A 23029-nucleotide genomic window follows, 5' to 3' on the forward strand; every position below is an offset into this window, starting at 1 on the left:
TGTCTATCTGGTTTCAAATAGGTCTGCTGGGATCCTTGAGTTCAGGTGTGGTTCATTCCTACCACCCCCACCCCACCTGGGCCCCTTAGTGCACATGTAGCTTCAGCACTCTGCAGATTCAGCAGACATGGAAAGCAGGCATCTCCACTGGCTGCACAGGGGCATTGGGCTTTGTGGGGTCCTGAAACAAGTTCTAGTGCATGGGGGTGGTGCTCTAGGGACTCTCAGGTGTGACAGGAAAGACTTTTAATGAGTCCCAAGTTGGGATGGTGCCCTGAAGTCATGGTCCATTCACCATGGCCTTTTGGAGGCTATTATTGACAGGACCTGACCACTTATGCCTATTGGTGGTCAAGGCCCAGACGTTCAGTTAAAGATTATTATTTCATTCATAGTGGTCATCCCCAAAGGAAGATGCACTGGTTTCCCAGCCTGAAGACTCAGGCTCTTCTCCCTGATATCTCATGAGGTTTTGGCTTATTATATCCTTGATTTCACATTATGCTAAAGGAACACAAAACCCAGACTCAGAACTTATAGAATTCAACTTCAAATATTTATGGAGCACCACTAGTGTTACCAATCCTGTTCCTACTATGGAGGAAGCACAGGAGATTAGCACTTCTGATATGTAGGATGTTTGGTGTGAATTTGAAGAAGGAACCTCCTTGGACCAAAAAATAAAAAAAATAAAAATAAAAAAAGGCAAAATGATTCTCCCAATTGCAAAAAAAAAAAAAAAAAAAAAAGAAAAAAAAAGAAAGAAAAGAAAAAAAAGTAAACCCCCTAAACCAAAAACCTTCCTTGGGCTGACCAACTAGAAAAAGAGCTCATGGTTTGGGGATTTCAATCCCTACCTTGTGCAACATTGGTCCATGGGTAAAAATTCTACTCCTCCATAGAGAGCTTAAATCAAATTGGAGGAACAAGACAGACACAAAGGAAAATACACTTCATTGCATAAGTCTTTAAAAGGTTCTGTATGTGAGGAGGAGTGGGGGTTACCCTGTAAGTCGTCCTGAAGGAGGCTGGATAATTGGAAAGATAGGATTAAGAGTATGTCTTGTATGATATTTTTCCATTTCATCAGAGAAAAAACTCCACCACTCATAGCAATTTCAGGCAATGCCAAATTAATTCAAATATTTGGCTCAAAGAGTCCAGGATTCTATCTTCTATAGATCTCCTGTTTAAAAACTGTGAAATATCAAGGAAGATGAAATCCATAAACTGACATCAACAGATTAGGGTTGTATCTTGAACTCCCCCTGGGTGGTGGAACAATGCTATCACAACAATACCAATGTGATAATAATTGGAATAACTACCATTTGTGGAAAAATTGCTATCTGCTCTGCATATGCTGTGTGCTTTGTATGTAATGCCTCATTTAATGATCATGATGCTCTTACAATGTATATATTAGTTTTCCAATTCTATAAAGAAACAGGCTCAGAGTAAATAATGATAAGAAGAACCTATATGTTGTCCTTATTATGTTCCAAGCACCTAAAAAAAGATATCTATTTATCTCTATCTATATCTCTATCCTAATTAACCCTCATGGTAACTGTATGAAGTAGTTGTACTATTTTCACCCTATTTCATCAATGAGGAAAATATAACCTAGATTCAAACTTGCCTAAGATTCAAACAAAAAGATGCTTAAGGTCCTGTTGGCTGGCAAATGAGAACCAGAATTAAAACCCAGGCTGGTGGGTCACCAAAGTCCAACTTTTCATGCCCCGTTGTAAGGCAGCATTACTCCAAGACTGCGATGGAAGGAGTCCTAACAGCAGAGGCATATACACATTGCCCCCGAGGGTCTGGGAGTAGAGCCTAAGGCAGCTAGCTGTCAGTGTGAAATTTCTTTGAAGCTGTGTGTTTTATCTTAGACATTTTTCTGTGAATTTTGCATTCTATTTCATAATATATATTTTTAACATAAAAAAGTAATTTTTTTATTTTTGCTGTTTTTCTTAAAACTTTGAAGTAAAAGATGCTCCCAAGAAGCTACACTATGTTCACCCCATGATTTGCTTACCTCCTGGCCAATAGCTTACCTCCTGGCCCCTGGGTTACACATATGCCACTCAGGAAGAGTGTTTGAAGTGGAAAGAATGTTGCATTTGGAACCACACAGATCAGAGCTCAGATCCTGGCTCCATTTTGCCACCAAGTGCTATGACTTGGACAAATCACTTCATTGCTCTGAGCAGGTTCTCTTCATCTGTAAATCAGAGATAATAATATATGTATGTCTGCCAGAGTGACATTACAGAGAGTCAGGTAAGGCATCTGACACTTAGTGGGGGCTTGATAAATGGCGCCATTCCAATTGGCTACTTATGACTTGTATGCCTTTATCACCCCTTAATTACCGAGAGTACCACTGTGTTGAGCAAACCATCTCTGTGCCACTTCACAACCTGTTTTTGTTTTTGGTGGTGATAGAGGTGCTGCTCATTCTCCTGGGGGAGGAGCCCTGTATATATTTTGTGCTCCCCATAAGCCTACCACATCTGTGAGGCTTAGGTGGAAATTGGGGGCTTTCTGTCTCTCTTTCACCCAGATTTGGATCATTTGTTGGCTGAGAAAGAGTTCTTTCCTGTTGACTCATGGCTCTGCCCAGAAGAAAGGCCAGTTTTAAATGTATGGATAATATACATATGACATTCATATGATATTCAAACCTCTCATTTAAACACTTTCTAGGGGCGCCTGGGTGGCGCAGTCGGTTAAGCGTCCGACTTCAGCCAGGTCACGATCTCGCAGTCTGTGAGTTCGAGCCCCGCGTCAGGCTCTGGGCTGATGGCTCAGAGCCTGGAGCCTGTTTCCGATTCTGTGTCTCCCTCTCTCTCTGCCCCTCCCCTGTTCATGCTCTGTCTCTCTCTGTCCCAAAAATAAATAAATGTTGAAAAAAAAATTTAAAATAAACACTTTCTAAGACCTTCTAAATCTCTAACCTAGGCTTAAACAGAGAAGAGAATCAACAGGTTGAATGGGGTCCTGTAGAGTCAAAAAGAGCTCCTGTTACAGTCTTGTGTCAACTTTGTTTACAGGAAAGTCAACTAATCTTGCTGAGCCTTAGTCTTCTCATTTACAAACTAAAGCCAACCTGGTGACATATGATCATTAAAAATTCTTTATCACACCAATTATAATGGTTTTCATTAAAAAAAATAAAAGGAAAAAGGAAGGAGCGTGTTGACGAGGATGTGGAGAAAGTAGAACCCTTGTACACTGTTGATGGGGTTGTAAAATGGTGCAGCCACTGTGGAAAACAGTGTGGTGGTTCCTTGAAAAGCTAAGCTAACACTTAGCAAAAGATGCCACAATTTGATGCCTATGTATCTACCCAAAAGAATTGGAGCAGGGACTCAAACCAATATGTATACACTAATGTTCATAGCAGCATTGTTCACAATAGTCAAAGGGTGAGAACAACCCAACATGAACAAATAAATGGATAGACAAAATGTGATATATACATACAATGGAATTATTCAGCCTTGAAAGCATGAAATTTTGATGCATGCTACAATATAGATGAATCTTGGAAACGTCATGCTAAGTGAAATAAGCCAGTCATAAAAGGATGAATATTGTACCATCCCACTTACATGTGGTACCTAGAATAGTCAAATTCATAGAGACAGAGAGTATCATAGTAGTTACAGGGACTGGGAGTGGGGTTGGAATGGACATTTATTGTTTAATGGACATAAAATTTCAGTTTGGATGATAAAACAGTTCTGAAGATGGCTAGTGATGATGGTTACACAACAATGTGAATGTGCTTAATGCGAATGAACTCTGCACTTAAAATGGTTCAAATGTTAAATTTTATGTTATGTGCATTTTACCACAAAATTTTTTTTAGAGAATTCCTTAGAGTGAAATATTTTTTTTTATTTTTCCCTTTCCATTCTTCACCAGAAGATCAGAAGTTAAGTCCCCATTGCTTTTGTTTTTTTTTTAAATATAATTTATTGTCAAATTGGATTCCATACAACACCCAGTTCTCATCCCAACAAGTGCCCTCCTCCCTGCCCACCACCCACTTTCCCCTCTCCCCCACCTCCTATCTACCCTTAATTTGTTCTCAGTCCTTGAGAGTCTCTTAGGAAAAACAGCTTTAAGCTTAGTCGGGCTTTGGGCTCCACAGACCATGGGGAGTGTGGGAATAGGGTTCCTGAAAGCCCATGCTAAGGCCTGATATGTAGTGTGACACCCTGGAAATTGGCTTTGGAAAACTGGCCTTTGATGTGCCCATGTGCTGGGGTAATGTCTAGTTACTTGTCCTTGGTGAGCAGTTAGGTGGGAAGCACAATTTCCAAAATCATCAGTGAAGCAAGAAGGGCATAAACAGCTCTAATGGGAGGTCAAAAGAAGTTTCTTCCAGATGTTGCTTGAATCTTTGCACGATGTAGGTGGTATAGGCAGCAGTGTGACTGAGGGAATCTGAAGGCTGAGGACTACATGAGTACCCTTCCACCAATGAGGCATTGCCAAGCACCGCCCTTGAGAAGCCATCTCATTTGTAATACATAGACTTTCAAGTATTCTTGTCTCCATCTTCTGATGCCTTTTCTCAGTTACCATCACCATTGAGGTGATCCAGCAAAGGTCCATAGAGGATTAAAGAGAAGAGAAAAGGAGAGTTTTGCAGACAAGGTGACAGGGATGGGGTTGGTGTATACAAACTAATGTCATAGAAAAGTGGTGGGGAGAGTAGACCTTCCTTTTGGACTTTCCATTCAGGGAGGAAGGGAGAGGAAGCCAAAGGATATAGTAAGACTCTAAAAATCTAAGGGCTGCATGGTCATCACTAGGCAGTTGAAGGAGCCTGGAAGATTGCCCTGTTCCAAGTACCCAGCAAAACCTGGAAGTAGCAAGGGTCCATAAGCCACCAAGAGACTGTAAGCCAGACTGCCTACAGAGACTGGCTGTTCTTTCCTTGGGGTCCTTAGAGGGTGACCATCCTTGGCAGCCAGAGCTTCCTCTTATGGCCACTTGGGAAGGTAACTATAGTCCGAGTTTGGCCTGAGATTTTCCTATTCCCCAAATAAATGACCCCATAGTCCATCTTCCCCCTGCTTGATAATCCTTCAGGAAAAACTATAAACCTGAGCCAAACATCAGCTGGGATGTGGACTTTAAGTTGAGTGAGGTGTTACCTGAATCAAACCTGTTAGAGACCCTATGAAGGAGAAAGCAGTTAAGGACAGCCCTGGGATAAAAATAATGTTAATAATGACAATACTAATACTAATGATAACAAAGCTATCTCAGAATTGCTGACAGAATTATGTACAAGTATATAGGAGGTCTTGACACATAATGGTTATTTAATGTATGTCAGTTCATTCTCCCTCTTCCCTCTGGGAGGGGACACTAGGTCAAAACATTTCTCCCTTCCTAGTCACCCAGACTGTTCCTTCTTTCCCTTCACTCTTCCCTGGTCTCCTCCCTTTGCCTAATGTCTGCTATCCTCTTCCCCTACTCCCTCAGCCCCACATGCAAAATCTGCAGAGGTAAATTTTACCTGTTGTTCCCCCATCAGACCCCACATGCTGCAGGCAGAGCCACACACTCCCGCCTGGCTCCCACCTTCAAGCAGCTCCACTCCTGTCTGTAAAGGCAAGAGAGTGGAGTTCATTATCCCATTCATCTTCATGAGTTTCTCTTTGTTATTAGAAAGATATTTCTGTGTGGCACAAGAAAAATCCTAAGGAAAAAAAATCCCAACCCTCAGATACATGTTCCCCCTGCTTCAGCGGCCCTCACACATTTCCATTTGGATTGATTGCCTACTATAGCCTCTGAGCTTTTGAACATCAAATTTCAAAACGGCGACATAAAAGAGTGAACATGAAATGAGCAGCTCGATTCTGCCCTCCATGCTGGGGGACATGTGTTCTTGAAGTGGAAGAGAGAGAGAGGAGAGTCTTGTCTCCCCCGCCTACATTATCTACTGAGGCTTTTGATACCAGCCCTTCTTGGAGCCCTGACAACAAGGCAAGGATTTAGAAAGCTTTTTCTACAAGCTGAGCCAGGCGCTGTGCTACTAGGTACTGTGGTATCTGAAAGTAAAGGATTTGGGGCTCAAGCAGATGCTTCACTCCAAGATGCAAGAAGGATTACACATGGGACCAAACCAACTAAAATGCAAAAACAACAAAAAACAACAACAAAAAAACAAACTAGTAAAGCTTATAGGCAAGGAAATGTATGTGAAATTTAACATGGACAAATCTGAATTCAATTCCTTCCACCGAAGTTTCTCCTTATTCTGTTACAATCACTATCTCTTAAAGGCAGCTACTATTTATTTAGTCACTTGGTCAGAAACCTGATTTCTCCTTCTACCTCACCCCTAAGCCTACAGTCACCATGTCCTGTTGATTCTATCTTCTAAAAAGCTTTAAAACTTAATGCCTCTGCCTAATTCCCTGGCCCCAGCTCTGTCCAGGCTTTCACCACTTTTACCTAGACAACCAGAAACTCTCCCAACTCTTCTCTTTGCCTCCACCTCACTCCCCACTCCGTTTCCTTTTTAAAAATGTTCATTCCCTTTAAGTTACTAACCAAACTCTTTAAAATGGCATTCAAGGACCTTTAGGGTCTGGCCTTGCCCACCTCTTGTGTGTCATCTCTTGCCACGTGCTTTGTGCCTCAACCTTTCTCTTCCACGGGAGACTCCTTAAATAGTCTATGTTCTTTCATGCCTGTCAGCACAAACTGTCTCCCCTGCTTGGAACTACTATTTCTCTATACTCCCTTACTTAGTTCTCTTCTACATAGACTTTGAGATGCAGCTCATGCATCACTGAAGAAGTATCCCCAACATCTTCTCCCCTTCCTTCCCATAATTGGTGTTCCCACCTGTCCCTAGCACTCACGTTATATCAGTGGCAGATTGGTTTAGCAAGCTTTCATGGAGCAAGAACTGTGTCCTGTTCATCTTCATCTAGGAGCTGACTCAGTGCCTAATGCAGAGTGGAGGCTTCACAAAGACTGAGGAATTAATGACAGGAAGCAATCTGAGCAAAACCATGAGAATGGGAATTAAACATGGAATCTAAGAATACCAGGATGAGAAAAGACCTTGAACTTTTTCAAGTCCAACACTCATTATGATGAAGTATGTGAACACTAGAGAAAGAAAATGGACTTCCTAGGTCTACATAAAATTAAGTTTAACAGGTGGCTTCTGATAATATAAACCTGAAAGCAAGCAGAATCAAAATGGGTCATGGAATTGGAAATAAAGACTCACACTTTGAATTTGTTAAGTCAGTCAGGATTAGGAAGGACCCAAGAGAAACTATCACTGAAAATGGGGAGAAAATGGAAAACCAGCTCCAGTCCTGGTTGAGGATCCAAGAATGTAAAAGGTGGAAGAGTCTATAGAAACAGGTAAGTCCTATCTGAACCCAGGGAGAAAGAGGCAGCAGAGGATATAGTGAATGACATTGGGAAGTGGTTAGACTCAGTGTAAGAGAAGGTAGATCCCATGACAATTTTTGAGATAAGTTTTCCTCTAGGACTCTTTCTTAATGGTGCAGTATTTGTTACTTACATGTGAGCTCAATTCTATTTTCAAATGGTTGTCCTTCATGGCTTACATTGGATTGGACCTAACAGCAACATAGAGTCAGAATGAACTTAGTATATGAGTTTGGGAGCCTGGGCTAGTGGAGTCTGAGGAACTGTGGTAGGGAGCTAGGAGAGGAAGTCTGGATAGTTCTGGAGGACATGAGATGTTGATTTGAATGAGATTTGTTGCTACAGAGAATAGGGTGTCATTGTAGGCTTTCAAATTTGGAGAATGGCTTGTTTCCACTCCGATCCTTTTCCTATAGGATCGTGCCTTGGAACTTTATTATACTTATTGTTCCTTCTGCTTGGAATGCTTTTTCTCCTAGATATTCTCTCACTTGACCTCTTATGTTTTCACATCCCTACTCAAAAGTCATGTTATGAGGAAAGCCTGGCTTATAGCTGGGTTCAAATCTGCCACACTCTCCATTACCTACCTACCTGCACCATGATGTATTTCTTTGTTACACTTGCTGCCCTCTCATCTACTATAAGTCTTTTCCTTGTTTATTTGTTAATTGTCTATCACTGCCCACTAGAACATAGGCTCCATGGTGGGAGCTGGGGGACATATTTTTGTCTGTTTTGTTCACTCCTGTATTTCCAGCTCCTACACTTGGCACATCCTACGTGTTCAAGAAACATGTCTTGAATACACATAGGGCCATACACTTGGGAATTTTCAGAATGGAAAGACAGCTTGCAGCATCCTCTTAACTTGCTCTGTGATGGGATTGCAGCAGGAGGACCCAAGGTACAATTATGGGATTGACACTTTGTGCAGGTAGACAACATCCACTCTATCTTGATTTCAGCATTTCCATGCTACATCTACCCTAAAACTTAGGGCCTGCTCCTTCTCATCTAATGTCCTATAGTGGTTGTGACTAAGCAGAAATTGTTTCTAGGGGGTTCTTCATCACAAATTATATGTCCTCAAACCCTCATACTCTCTTAAACTAATGGGTAAGTTACCAATGAGAGGAGAGAGGAGTCTCTTCCTTCCTTCCTTGATTTTTTTTTTTTTTTTTTTGTAAATGGTCTTCTGATAGTAAGTTATCCTCTTCCTTTCCTGATTTTCAGGGATTCTTGCCAGGTAAGGGGTTTGTAAGCAACTGAAAAGCAGAGACTCCCCTTTACTCTTTGTATTTCTGCTATGTGTCATCATACTGTTCACCCAAGTGGGCACTTAATAAAGTACTCACATGAAGAAGAGAGCAATGGACCTGACCTGGGAGAAAGTGGTGTTTGAAACAGGACTGCTCTCTCAATGATAGTGTCTGTGTGACACTTGCTTTCTCATCCAAGCCCTAGAAAAATGAATCAAACACTCTCCCTTTCTAGAAAATCTTTGTATAGCTTTGGGTGATGTGTACGTGCCTGCCAATGTTCCAGACAGAGATTTGGATAAAGATTCCCTGGCTCTGGTCCTTTCTTTATTTTTCCAGAACACTATATTTTGTTTCCCTTTTAGCTGCTGTTATCCTCCTTGAAAAGTCTCATAATTCCCAAGAATGCCAACTGTGAAACACAGCCTGCTGTGGTTTCCTTCACACAAAGCCTTTTTCCAAACACACCCATAAGTCCCGAAGCTGCCTTTTCTCTCCCTGCCTCACCTGTTTGTGAGGCCCTCTGCTCTTTTCCTGACTAGCTTTAGTTATTCACTGCAGGTCACTGCCTGAATTACTCTCATCAATTTACCATTTGTTTATTGAGTACCTCCAATGTGCTCAGCACTGGGGATATAAAGATGAATTAGCTTTGGCTTCTGTCCCTGTGGCTCTGACATCTGGTGGGCCAGTAGACCTGAGGTCAGATATTTGTCAATAAGTGTTCAGAGTGCTCTGTACAGACAGGGAGAGGCATGTTTGGAACATGTGAGCACTAGAATGTCATTGGCTCACTCCGCCTTGGGTCTGGAAGGTGTCACAAAGAAGGTGACTTTTGAGCAAGGTCTCCAGTAATCCAAGTTTACTATATTTGACTACAGAGCATGCTTTGACCCTGAGAAATTTTAAACATATTTCACAATCTCTGGATTTTTAACAGGCACCCCACAAGACAGTTCTGTCTCTTTCTGTCAATTTCAGAGACTGAACATGTCTTTTACTTCATTTTCCTCTGTGATGCTTCACTCTTCTCTGGATACTTTCAGCCTGGCATTCAAGAACCTATTTGTTTTCTCCTGGGTACTTCACTCACTAGTTGGGTGTGTGACCATGTCCTGTGCACTTAAGTGTCTTTGATTATACTCTCTCTGAGGAGATAAGCTACAAAGTAGACATGAAGTGTTTCACCATTTTCAGACGGGCCAAATAAACTTCCAAGGGTTCAATCATTCTCCCAGTCTTGTGGTTCACTTAAAGAATTTAGGACTCTAGCCCTTGTTCCTTGTGGGTGGATGGTCTGCTCTCTCTGATGGACTTGAAGAGTAGAGATGTTCCCTTCCTTTTACTTATCCCATAAAGTAGCCCGTGGTGGTTAGGGAGGCAATCTCCTCCTGAGTAATAATTTTTAATAATGTAAGAGGTAGTGACTGGCATGAGTAGCAGCTAGGTTAGACTTCTGCATTTACAGTTTGCTGTGGGAAGCATTTTTGAAGAAGAATGGACTCCCCAGGGTGTTCATCTGTGCCTTTGAGAACCTTACCTAAAAGGATAGGAGTCAATATGCCATAGCCTACTATCACAGCCAGTGGGGAAGCAGTAGTCCTGGAAGGGGAGAATAGATCCCATGAGACTTAGTAGCATAAAACCAAGGTCACTTTGGGAACTGAAGTAGATGGAACCCAACTAGAGTTCAAATAATTCAGTGTGAAATTCTAGCACATGAAAAGCTTCTTAGAGCTTCCTGAGAAGTCTGTAAGTCCCATCTGCATCTTGCCTTGGGCAGGTAGAGTAGCCAAAGACAGTACCTGTGCTCTTCTGTGTATCCAGATATTCTAGGAGACAGGCAAAGGTTCAGATTCTTGATATAAAGGGTTCTAAATACTGGCTCCCTGCCCCACTGGCAGACTTCCCCCGGTCAGCTATCATGGGCTGGTGAGCTGCAACCACAGCTACATTAGCTACACACAGATCAGAATCTCAGTGTATGCACAAAAGTGATTAATTTATCCTTCTACTTGTTGCTAAGTGAGGGAGCGTGGGAGTGAGATAGTGGTCTGTTTGTGGAAGGAGAAAGAAAGTTCTGTAATTCTGAGAGGATTCGTGGACCTTGAGGTATGAGGTTGGGCCCTTTGTAGTCTCAGGGTATTGGGGGATATTTGATCCTGGCAAAGACCAGCTCAGAGCTGTGTCTTGCTGTGGAAGAACTATAGAAAAGAAGCTAAGAGCAGAACTTTTAATGGCAAAGGAAATTTTATGTCTGGTAGAAAAATCACAGGTCTGAGACTCCAAAGATGTGAAAACCAGCCCAGGTCTGACCTCCAGGGGCTCCAAGACCTTGAACATGCTCCTCAGGGCCTCTGAGCCCTGGTTTTCTCATTCAGCAGGGACAGAGAATACTATTCCTTCCAAATCATAGGTAGTCACATGGATAAAATGGGCTGACCCAGACATGTCAGCTTCCCCTAGGGAGATCTGAAAACTGATTTCTCAGTAACTGGGCAGAAGGGCCTAGAGCAGTGCCATTCCATAGAAATATAATGTCAGCTGCAAATACAAGTCATGTATGTCCTTTCAAGTTTTGAAATAGCCAAATTTTAAAAAGTAAAAAAAAAAACAGGTGAAATTAATTTTAATAATACATTTTATTCAATACAATATATCCCAAATATCAGTTCAATATGTAATCAATTGAACAGATATTTCACAACCTTTCGTTCATACTAAATATTTGAAATCTGGTGTGTCTTTTGCATTTATGGCACATCTCAGTTTGGGCATTTTGGATCCTTCAGTAGCTCAAGAGCTACATGTAGCTGCTGTGTTGGACAGCACAGGCCTGGAGGACTGGTTTGAAGCTGTGTAGGTAGCTCCCCAGTTAGCCAACCCTTCTAGCTCCTCTCCCACTTCTGTTGAGATAGGCTTCCTGGGAGGGTGAACTTTGAGTTTTGAGGTTAATGGGCAAGAGTCAGTAGAGGGAAACAGGGAGACAACTCCCAGAGAAAGAATGGCAAGGATGAGGGTTGAGAGGTAGCAGAGAGTGTGGTCACCCCTCAGGACCCTTTCCTACTCATGGGGGAGCTCTCATTGTTTTTATAGCTTCAGATCTATTTACATTCCCCACTTAGGGTTCATACAACCAATTTACACTTGTTTGCATGATGTGTTTGTTTTCTTTTTCTCTCTTGTTAAATGCAAAGAAACTTACTTCAGGGGGCCAGTTGAGGCCTTGCTTTCTGGGTTAGTCCTGGACTGTATAGCACAGTTCATTTGCTGCAACACTCTGTCTCCTCACTGTGTGCCTCATTCTCTCCCTCTGTAGAATGGAGTTAATCATGCTTATTCTTGACCTACCCTGGCCCCAAGGAAGAGTGCAGAAATGAATGGGAATTAATATGTGTGAAAAGTGCTTGAAGCAAGGAAGAACAGGATCCTTAATGCAAAGTATTTAATTATTCATTTGGTTTTTCAACTCTACACACACTACCTTAAAAGGTCTCTGACATAAGGACTTCTGGAGGCCCCTATTGAACTGACCTTACAAATAATTTGCCATGCTCTCATTTCACATGCACCTGTTCTGTCAAGGGAGCTGTTGGAGATGTAAACAGGGCAGAGCTGTGGCTGAATGAGGAGATATGCTGATTCTACCTCCAGTGTCTCAGGGCCCTGTTAGGTGTGAATTTGTTGTAGCATCCAAGCACTTTCCTCCCTGAGAACAGGAACAATCTTGTGACCTTTAAGATTTCAGCCTCCTGCAAGAACAGGGCCTGTTACCTGGAAGCCTCCGCATGGAAACCTAGAGCATTGCCTTTTATAAAAATAGTGTTTCATAGAATTGACATGCTTTGTTCCAAATGATGAGATCTCCCACCCAGCAGTGTAATTGGGTTTTCGTTTAGTAACTTGTACAGATCTTTTCACTGGAGAACACAACCAGCCTCTGAGAAAGAGCCAACAAGACCTCAGACAGTAAAAACATAAATATGAAAGTGGTGGGGATCACATTATAGAAAAAAGGAATGGGAAAAGTGCCCCGTCTCTTTGATTTCAAGAAAATTGATGCAAACCTTCCTTTCACATGCCTTCTGTTACCCCACAAAAATACCTATTCTCTGCCAGTAGTTGCTTTGTTGGGAGAACGGCCTTTTTGGGTACAGCTGAGGCAGAAGGGCCTTCCTGGACCAGCCTTAATAAACAGTATCCCTGGCCTCTGATGGGAGGTCACTCTTTGCTCTACAAGGTTCATACAGACTAGGACACCTGAGGATTGGTGCTCTCTCTTGAGTACCTGACATCAAAATTGTAACTTGTAGGACATTGTTAAGAAATTGGGCTTCCTTGGAAGACCCTGTGTGAGCATATATGTGCAGGCATTCAGGCTGCATTTTCTCCTGTGATTTACAACTGACAAAACACATTTGTGACCGTGTAATCATCACTACAGTCCTACATGGTAAATACTCTCAGCCCCATTTTACAGATGAGGGCTCAGAAGTTACAAAAATTTAGGGAGATGGCCCAAGCCACATGGTTACCTGGTACTTCTACTGGAATGAAAGGCACTTCCTGCAAACCTAAAGGAGATGTTTTGGAGAGTAATACAAGGAAGCTAACTTTACAAGATGGAAAGTGAACACAGGAAATCATCTGAAAAAACACAGATATGAAATCCAGGTCTTTACAGTCAAAACCCCGTGTGTTTTCCATTCTTACACACATTTCTGTGTTCTCACACATGCTTATACAGAAACACACAGTTCATCCCTGAATATAAATGTATTTTTGATATCTTGGTGCTATTGTCATTCAAGATGTCCATGCACAACACTGTAAGTAGAAGAATATCATTCTATGAAACAGAACAAGGTAGTTCTTAAGCATCTGAATTTGTGCTTTGGGTGTCTTCCCTCAGGCATATCCAGGATTGTGTATTGTTCTAATCTAATCTCTGGGTGGGCCTTAGTGAAACCCCTTTCAGTATATAAAGATTCATGCTGAAAGTGGATATGGTCTGAGCTTGACAAATGGTAAGGGCATGAACTGCCCTTCACAACCCCACTAGGATGAAGGACACCTTTGCCTACCTGAAGGAGGTAACTTTTAGATTAGTGAAAGAAACATTAACTTTATAAGTTAGGAAGTGGGCATAAGGAGGTGGTGACATTAAGGAGGACCATATGCAGAGGTGTGTGAGGGGCTTTAAGAAGAGACCAGAAAAATAGAAGGCAGATCCCCAGACCTCTGACCATGATACCAAGGCTAGAACCACACCAGTCCCTGAGTGTTTGAGAGAGATGCTGTGGCTGGGGGTCTGGAAAGCTTGGGATCCTTATGTTGCTTATGTTTTTTGCTTTGAGTTTGCAATATTAATAATTCCTTCCAGTTTTTCTTTTTCTTGTCTCTTAACCTTGAAAAGAAAATTTGGGGATCACAAGAAGCCCATTTGCTGGACTTATGCTAAAGAGCTGAAAAATGGCCTCAGTGCTCCAGTCCACTGAGAATAACTGGTTGGTGGAATGGGGGACATGGGAGCAGAAGTTAGCCCTTGACAACCAGTTACTCTGTTCATCCTCACAAGATCCTGGAAGGCATCCCCAAGGCAGAGAACAAACATCATTACTTTTTAACATTGCTGGAAATGAAATCTTTAGTAGCCAGGGAATTTTCTCTAGACATGTAATTCAGTAAAATGGAAGGAATTCTTAGACCTAGATCAACAGCCAAGGAAGGGTGAGAACTCTGATTGTCACAAGGCAAAGATCTCTTGCTCTTTGCATGGCCAGCACCCCAAAAACCCACTTCTGCTTAGAAGCACATGCCCTGCAATCTTCATGTATCTCCACTTGAGCAGATAAGATTCTTCTGGGAGACCCAGAAGACACAGACCGTCACAACACACACCCCACTTGCTCCCAACACTGCATTTACCTGACACTCAATTCACTGTCTTTGGAGCAAAATTGTTTTGTCTTTTCAATATCTTTTCAACCAAGGCAGAAACAGTGGTGATATTTAAGCCTGAGCTCCTAATCCATTATCCCACAGGTGTCCTTAAGTGAGGAAAGGAGCATATGAGGACTTGCTTAGCAGAGATAACCATTACATGTGCCACATAAATATAAACTATGGAAAGAGCTACTGAAAAGTGTAGACAAGTTTGAGAAACATCCTAGTTAGACACAATTTTGGCTGTCATATGTTTCCTCTACTCCTCCCTCCCTCATTCCTGTCACTGGCATGAAGAAGGTGGGAGGCTCTGTTACTTTTACCTGTAAAAGAGTGGCTGTCCTCATGCTGATCCCCAATGTATCCAGGCTGTCATCAACAGGAGTGACTGTTTTTAATCTCCCCACTTGTCTGTAATGAGCATTGCATATGGTCCTCTCTTGACTTTGATCTCCAGACTGGGGAGCCTGATTGCTTGGTTTTGCTTCCAGGCAGTAACACTTACTACCTGTGTGAACTTGGACAAACCACTTAACATCACTGTGCTTCATATTCCTCGCCTGTATACTGGAGCTAGAAATGAAACACATGCCAGAGGTTGCTATACTGGTTGAGTTGACATTTTGGAGACCTCATTTCAGGGCCTGAGGACTACTGAAGTGATAAGTAAATAATTCTTGCTCTGACTCAAGTGTCTTACCCTACAGAACATTGGCCACTGCTTCCTTCTCTTGACACTGGCTTTCACTCCCCAGCTAGACATGCCTTCTGCTCTCAGGTCTCTGAAAATCTGTGTAGAGTGTTCTCTGAGGCTCTGCAGAGGAATAAAGAACTACTGGGGTCAACACAACATTTGCTCAAGCTCAAACCAGCTCATTCCCTTTCATCTCTTGTCTGCCTTGCCTTCCCCGGCTGGTCAGAGCTCACCTCCCCTCCTTCCTCTGTGCTTAAGATTCTGGGGGTCTTCTCTCTGCCCTTTGTGTCCCTGTGATTCTTGGTAAGTTGAATATCTGGACCTCATATATGCGCATGCACAATGATTTATCTCTATTTCCCTGGATTCTGCTCTTTGTCCTAACCTATGTGTTTTCTGCCTGGAAGGGAAGGTCTCTATATCTCCTGAAGATCCACCAGCTTGCTGGTCTAACACCTTCCTGGTCTGTGCCCTGCCAGTGTGGCCCTGGCCCCACCCCACTGCAAACTAGCCAGGTACAAAATCATCAAAGATGCACCCAGACAAGGTACACTGGGAAATACTTAGAAGAACCCAATAAAGGATTTATCAGGAGGCATCTCCATCCCTTTAAGGATCTTCTGAGAAGGGTGGTCACCAGAGGTTTAATGGCTTTCTGTCTGTTTTTAATAAAATTTCCCATTAATTAAGAAGAGCAGTACAGGCTGCAGCCCTGGTCATATTATTTGTCTTTTTATTTTGTAGTTACCTGGCAGTATCTTTAGTGCAGGAGCCCTGGAATTATACACTGGTCCCTAATATTCCAAGACCCAACAGGAACAAATATGCAATTATATAGTTCAGTGGTGCAATGCCACAGCAGTGTGGGGAGAGGTGGGAGGCACCACTCCAGCTCTTGGAAAGTTCCTTCACAAGTAAACTTTAGGCCCTGGACTTGAATATCTTTCAAGCCAAGGACCCTTTCCCCTGTATCCAGTCTCTGCCTCCACCTGCCTCCAGTCTGAGCATAGGGCATCCTTCCAGGTCTTTCAAGACAAAAAGAATACAGGGAAAGAAGAGGAAGAACTACTTTCTACGTGCCAGAGACATCTCCCTAAGGTGCTCACAGCAATCCATATGTACAGAGTAGGTAATGTAGAGACGCAGCTTTGGCAGTAAACCACTTTGGTTTATGTGCATAACTTTAGGGAAATTCCTCATCTTTTATGAATCAGGGCTTCCTTGTCATCTAGAAAATGTGGATAGAGATGACACCTGCTTCAAGGCTTGTTCAGAGGGTCAAATGAGATAATCCAAACAAGGTGTTTTTTCTATTATGATCCCCATTTGACAGATGAGGAAATTATGGCCCAGAGAAGTTAAGGAACTTGTCTAAGATCATGCAGCTAGTAAGTGATGTTAGTTAGGATTCTAGTCCACAGTGTGTCTGGTCTGTTGTTTCCTTACCCTTAAACTTTGTTGCAGGAAAGTGGCAAAGTTAGTGGCATGAACTGTCAATGATGGTGTCTGACTGTGGTTTAGGAAGGGAGACCTGCTGTGCCTTACTTTTTGCAAGGGACAACTGGCTTAGAATCAAAGGGACTGAAAGGGATATCCCCAGGACATCTTGCAAAAGTCATAGGATTCTTCATCTCCTGTGGCTGTCTCTGAGCACCTCATGCATAGTGAGAGCAGGATAACAGCAGTTCAGATCATGCTTTTCTGAGGGGGTCTCACAGCTGTGTGTGCATGCATATGTCCATGTGTGTGTGCATGTGTGTGTGTGTGTGTGTGTGTGTGTGAGTGTGTGAGCATGTGTTTCTGTGTGACTGTGTGATGTGAGTTTGTGTGAGAATGTGCATGTGCATGTGTGTGATGGTGTGTGTGTGTGTTTCTGTGTGAGTGACTGTATGCATGTGTGTGTATGCCTACGTGTGAGAATATGCACACATGTGTGATTGTGGACATGTGTGAAGGATTATGTGTCAGTGTGTGTGTGTGTGTGCATGTATGTGTATTTGTGTGAGTATGTCTGTGTGTGTTATTGAATGGGGGGGTGTCTGATGGGTCCAGGAAGGCATCACAGAGCCAGAGGTTTCCATGGTAGCTGAGATACCCACGGTCCTTAAATAATTAACCAGCCAGAGCTTTTAAATACATTTCAAAACAAACACTTATTTCCCTTTAATGCGGTGCTGATTTCCCCTTTTACGCACTGCCCGCGGCAATGCAAGCTGACTGTAATTCTTGCTCTGATGCGGTGGCAGCATCTTTGGTTGTCATGGGAAGCAGCTCCTCTTGTCAGGGGGCCAGCTCAGAACTTCACCTAGTCCACAGGAAGGACAATGGGTGAGAGGGAGGAAATTCTGCTTCCATCCCTCTTCTGTTGGTGGCATTAGGAATATCTAAGGGGTCAGCGGCAACTTTGCCCCTGCACACGTGAAACTTGCTAGCTGTCCAATAGACAGGTTTTTCTGTGAGTAATTTTCACCTGCAGACACCTTCTAAGCAACTAATCTCTCCTGGCACACAGCCTTTTGTTTTTTTATTATAGACTACCCTGACCAGGGCGAGTAGATATAGCCTTCCTTGTTCCTTTCCTGCCTCATCTGTTTATGTACATACTCACATGAGGTATATGCACTACTTTGGTGTGCCTCTACCTAAAATCCATGCCCTTTGTTTGCCTCCTTATGACACCTAGAGCTCCACAAAGCCCCGTGTATGTGTGTAGGGTGGGGTGGGGAGGGAGAATGCTAAGTATATTGAGTTTTGCTTGGTCTGGGACTAATGTCTGACCTTTCTGGCATTGTAATTTGGGTCAGTGAGCAAAATTTGGGGGAATCTCAAAACCAAAGCATCAGTGGCAAGGCCCCTGAGCCAGGGCTTTCACCACTGGGGAGGTTGGCCTGGCTGTGATGGCTTCCCTCCTAGGGAATGTCTGGGTCATCAGTCACTATCCCTAACTGAATGTCCAATCAAAGGAGGCAGTGGTCATGGTTCTAGGCTATATGTCAATAATAACATAATAATAATGAAAATGATGTCCCTATTTGTTGAGTGGTCACTATATCAGAAACTCTGGGTTGGCACTTTACCTGTATTACATCTAGCAATATTCACATTGACCCTATGACCAAGTACTATAGTTAGAAGGAAGCAGGCCCAGAGAATTTACTTAACTAGACTGTGGTAACAAGAATGGCCAGTGGTGGAGTTAGGATTTGAACTTAGATATGGCGAGTGATTTAGCCAATGTGCTCACCTGCGTGAGCAGATTTCCAGCTTAGATAAAGGGATCTGTTCCAGTCCCTAAAGCTGAGAAGACATGGTTGAGGCCCCAAAGTCTCCAGGGGTACCATGAACCTTAGGCTTGAAGACAGTATAGAGCTGACAGTCATAGGGCACAGCAGAAGGAGACTCGATGGGGCCAGGCTGGAGGGTGAGCCCACAGAGGGACAGGCAGGGAGAGCATAGGACCCTGGAGGTGCCTCACAGCCAACGACACTGGGGAAGAAGAGGGTGGGCACTCAGGCTCCATGAGTGGCTGCTCTTTCAGACTCCAGCTGTGAGGAGTTGGTAGTTGCCACAGCTGATTATGCTCTCAGTCTGCCCAGCTGGCTGACGATCCAGTCAATTCAATCACTGTGGGCCTGATTGGTTTCTATAGGCAACCCTGTATGATGGTTCTACAATAATCCTTGTCTGACAGGGAAACAGAAGCTCTTAGAGGACAAATTGACTTACCCAAATCTGGACAGTGAGGCTTGGTTTAAAGTCCACACCTTTAGGCTCCAAATTCTGAGGTCCCCTGTACTCATATGGATTGGTGTGGAAAAGAAAAGACAATCCAGGAAAGAAGTATGAGGACAGCACCAAATAGGAGTGATCATGGTCATGTAAGGTCCCCATGCTTCCCACAGGCCTGGCAAATCTCCTTGCAACCCAAGGCTACCTAGGTAGTAGGCCCCTGCCTAGGCTGGGTGCCCTGAGGTTTAATATATGGTCAAATAGCCTTTTAATGTGGAATGCTGAAATGGCAGAAGTACCAGAGTCAAATGCACAAAGTCCCAGGCTAAATGTCTTCATATAGTGCCTGAAGAACCAAGTGAATGGGGAAAACACAAACAGGAACATGTAAAAGAGTAAAATACATGCTAAATTCCCATCAATTTTTCAAAACATTTTATTATGGAAAATTTCAAAAATATTCAAAAGCAGGTAGAACTCATTCATTTTTTTAACTTTTTATTGTGAGACACACACGGATCTGTAAGAAATAGTACAGAAAGATCCTGTTTAGCCTTCATCTAATTGTCCTCAATGGTAACTTCTTACAAAGCTATAAAGTGATATCATGACTAATTAACATTGTTACAACCAATCAAACTTATTCAGATTTCATCACTTCCATGTACACTCATTTATATGTGTATGCCTGTATACTTATTTCTATGCCATTTATAGTGTGTGTAAATTCTACTTTTGTAGTTGCATGTGATCCCCAGAGTCAAGATACAGGACAGTTCTCTCATAGGGATCCTTCATCCTTTACAGCCACAGCCACTTCCCTACCTATTCCTCCTCCCTAACCCCTGGCAACCATAATCTATTATTGATTTTTATAATGACATTATTTCAATGTTATATAATATGTTCATATGCTACATAAATATACATATTATGTAGATCTATTGGTATGTTGTATGAATTAATATATTGATATCAAATAGAGTAGATTTCAGAGCAAAGAAAATTCCTAGACAAAGAATACATTTAATAATGTTAATAGGATCAATCCACCAGGAGGACATAAAAATTTTAAATGTGTATGTGCCAGACAAAAGAGCCTCATGATATATTAAGCAAAACTTCATAGAATTTAGGCAATCTGTGATTAAAGTTGGAGACTTTACCACCCTATTCTCAGCAATTCATAGAACTACTAGATCGAATATCAGCGATAACACGGAAGGAATTAACAACACAGCCAATCAATAGGATCTAATTGGCATAGGTAGATCACCATCTGACAACAGTATACAATTTTTTTCAAGTGCCCATGAAACATTCAGCATAATGAACTATATTCTGGGTCACTCAAAATAAATAACTCAGCAAATTTCAAAGAATTAAAATCATAGGGGTGCCTGGGTGGCTCAGTCGGTTAAACATCTGACTCTTGATTTCTGCTCAGGTCATGATCTCAGTTGTAAGATAAGCCCCACATTGGGCTCCACTCTAGACATGGAGTCTACTGAAGATTCTTTCTCTCCCTCTGCCCCTCCATGCTCACTCTCTCTCTCTCTCTAAAAAAAAAAAAAATTAAAAATCATAAGAGATGCTTACCATCATTAACCATTAGGGAAATGCAAATTAAAGCCACATGAGATATCACTACATACCCATCAGAATGACTAAATTAAAAAATAGTGACAGTATCAAACATTGGTGTTGATGCAGAGAAACAGAATTACTCACACACTGATGGTGAGAATATAAAATTATTCAGCCACTCTAGAAAACAGTTTGGCAGTTTCTTACAAAGCTAAACATGCACTTATCACACTATGCAGAAATTGCATTCCTAGGCATTTATCCCCCCAAATGCAAAACTTGTGTACACAAACAGCAATAACAAATGCTCTTAACAGCTTTATTTATAATAGTTAAAAACAGAAACCTCTACAGATGTTTTTCAATAGGTAAGTGTGAAACAAATTGTGTATCCCTACCATGGAATACTACTCAGCACTAAAAAGGAACTAACTACAGATATAGGCAACAACTTGGATGAATCTCAAGGACATTATGCTGAATGAATAAAACCAATTTTAAAAGCTTACACACTGCATAGTTCCTTTTATAGAAAATCCCATCAATTGTTAAGAGAAAATACTGAAAATGTCACTCTAAGTGTGCCAATAACCATTCCAGTTTTTATATGGACCACAGTGCTGAAACAGATACATCCACCATTCCAGCACACGGTTTCATGGTTTGCCCCCTGCCACCCTTCTATCATATTTTGGAGACCTTTACCCTTAAGGTAGGAAGGTCTGGATCAAGGCCAATATATCTCAAAGCAATTATAAAACAAATTAAAGAGTCACAGAATATTAGTGGGAAACAAATCTTTGAGATCATGTAGTTCAGCGGTTTATAATCCTGACTAAACAAGAGAATCACATGAGGAGTTCTAAAGTAGTCTGATGTCTGGGACCCATCCCCAGGGATTCTACTTTAGTTGGTCTGAAGAAGTACCCAGGTGTCACTACTTTTAAAAAGCTCCCCAAGTGGTTCTAAAATGCAGCCACGTTTGAGAACCACTGACGAGTCCAAGCTCCTCATTTTACAGATGAGGAAACCTTAGGCTCCCAGGGGTGAAATAAATAGTCCAAGGTATCTCACAGGGCTGGACTTTGTTAGAGCTGTCTCCTAAATCCTAGAACCTTTTTCCCTATTTGAATGTTTTTTTCACATTCATTATCAAATTCATCTTCCTTACAAACTTGTAAGGTAAGAAGAATGATTTAATTACTTGCATTGTAGGGATAACAAAAGAGGCACATGGAGATGAAATGATGCTCTTAATTAAGACTTTGCAGATTACAGCACAGGAAAACTATAAGTGCAGCCTCTTAACTTCTAGCCTGATAAAAGCTGCTAAAAGGAAAGTTGAGCATTCATTTACCAAGTCCAATGTTATTGGGAGACATGTTACAAACCCAAGTGTAGGAAGGGCTGCCCAGATCTCTGAGGCCTCCCTCCTGGGCCAATTTCTCTTGCGTGTGTTCAACATAACTCATTAAAGTATCCCAATTTTCATAGATCTTAATCTGTTCCTGCCAGCACCTATTAGATCTTGATTTACACTCATTTTATCTCAGCTTCTTACTAGGAGTGAGAACAAACAGCCCCCACCTTTCTCACTTCTGAGTTTGCTTATTTACAATTGTGTTTTAGTGCAAATTGACCCTTTTATTCATTAGTTTTAATGTGTCCCTTTCAATGTCTAGTTACCATCAGAGATATTATCATCATTCACCATGGCATTCTGAGGTGTCCAAATGTTATTAAGTATGGTTTGTAGCAGAGTAGGAGTAGCAGTGTGTGTGTGGAGGGCAGGGGTGGGCATGAAAAGTGCAGAAGGAAGCCAAGCAAGCACGAGAGACCTGGGTCCTTTGCAGCTTTTGCCATGTAGAAACCTCCCTGGTAGAGATGGTTAGAGAGCAAGTGAGTAAGTAAGAAGGCTGTTCCCAAGAGATTCTCAGAGAAGCAGAAGGAGAAACCCCAAATGTCCCAACAGGAATGAAAAACAACTCTTCTTCATGCTGGTAGACTCTTCCATCTGTCTTGGTGTCACCACTGCTTGCTTTCATTATTGTTTCTCAGCTGCTTCACTTTATAACAAGGGTCTGTGAATGATATAAAACACATATGTTTTAGAAAATATTAGTGGTGTAATTTTTGGCTTATACGTTACCATTGCTTTGGTTTTTCTCTCTAAGTTGAAACTGGTTCTTGACTTTAAGCCAAGTGAAATGATCTGTAGTGTTAAGGAAAGAAAACTTTAGAAGAAACTGTCTCCCCAAAAGCAACCTACAGTTATGGAAAGACACAGGTTTGAGCTGGAAGCGCTGGGTTTGGACCTGGCACTTGTTGCCTTAGGGCCATTTCTCACCGTTAAGTTACT

The sequence above is a fragment of the Puma concolor genome, chromosome B1 (genome assembly GCF_028749965.1).
Source record: "Puma concolor isolate L17-30 chromosome B1, mPumCon1.1.hap2, whole genome shotgun sequence".
In the NCBI taxonomy this organism is placed as follows: Eukaryota; Metazoa; Chordata; class Mammalia; order Carnivora; family Felidae; genus Puma; species Puma concolor.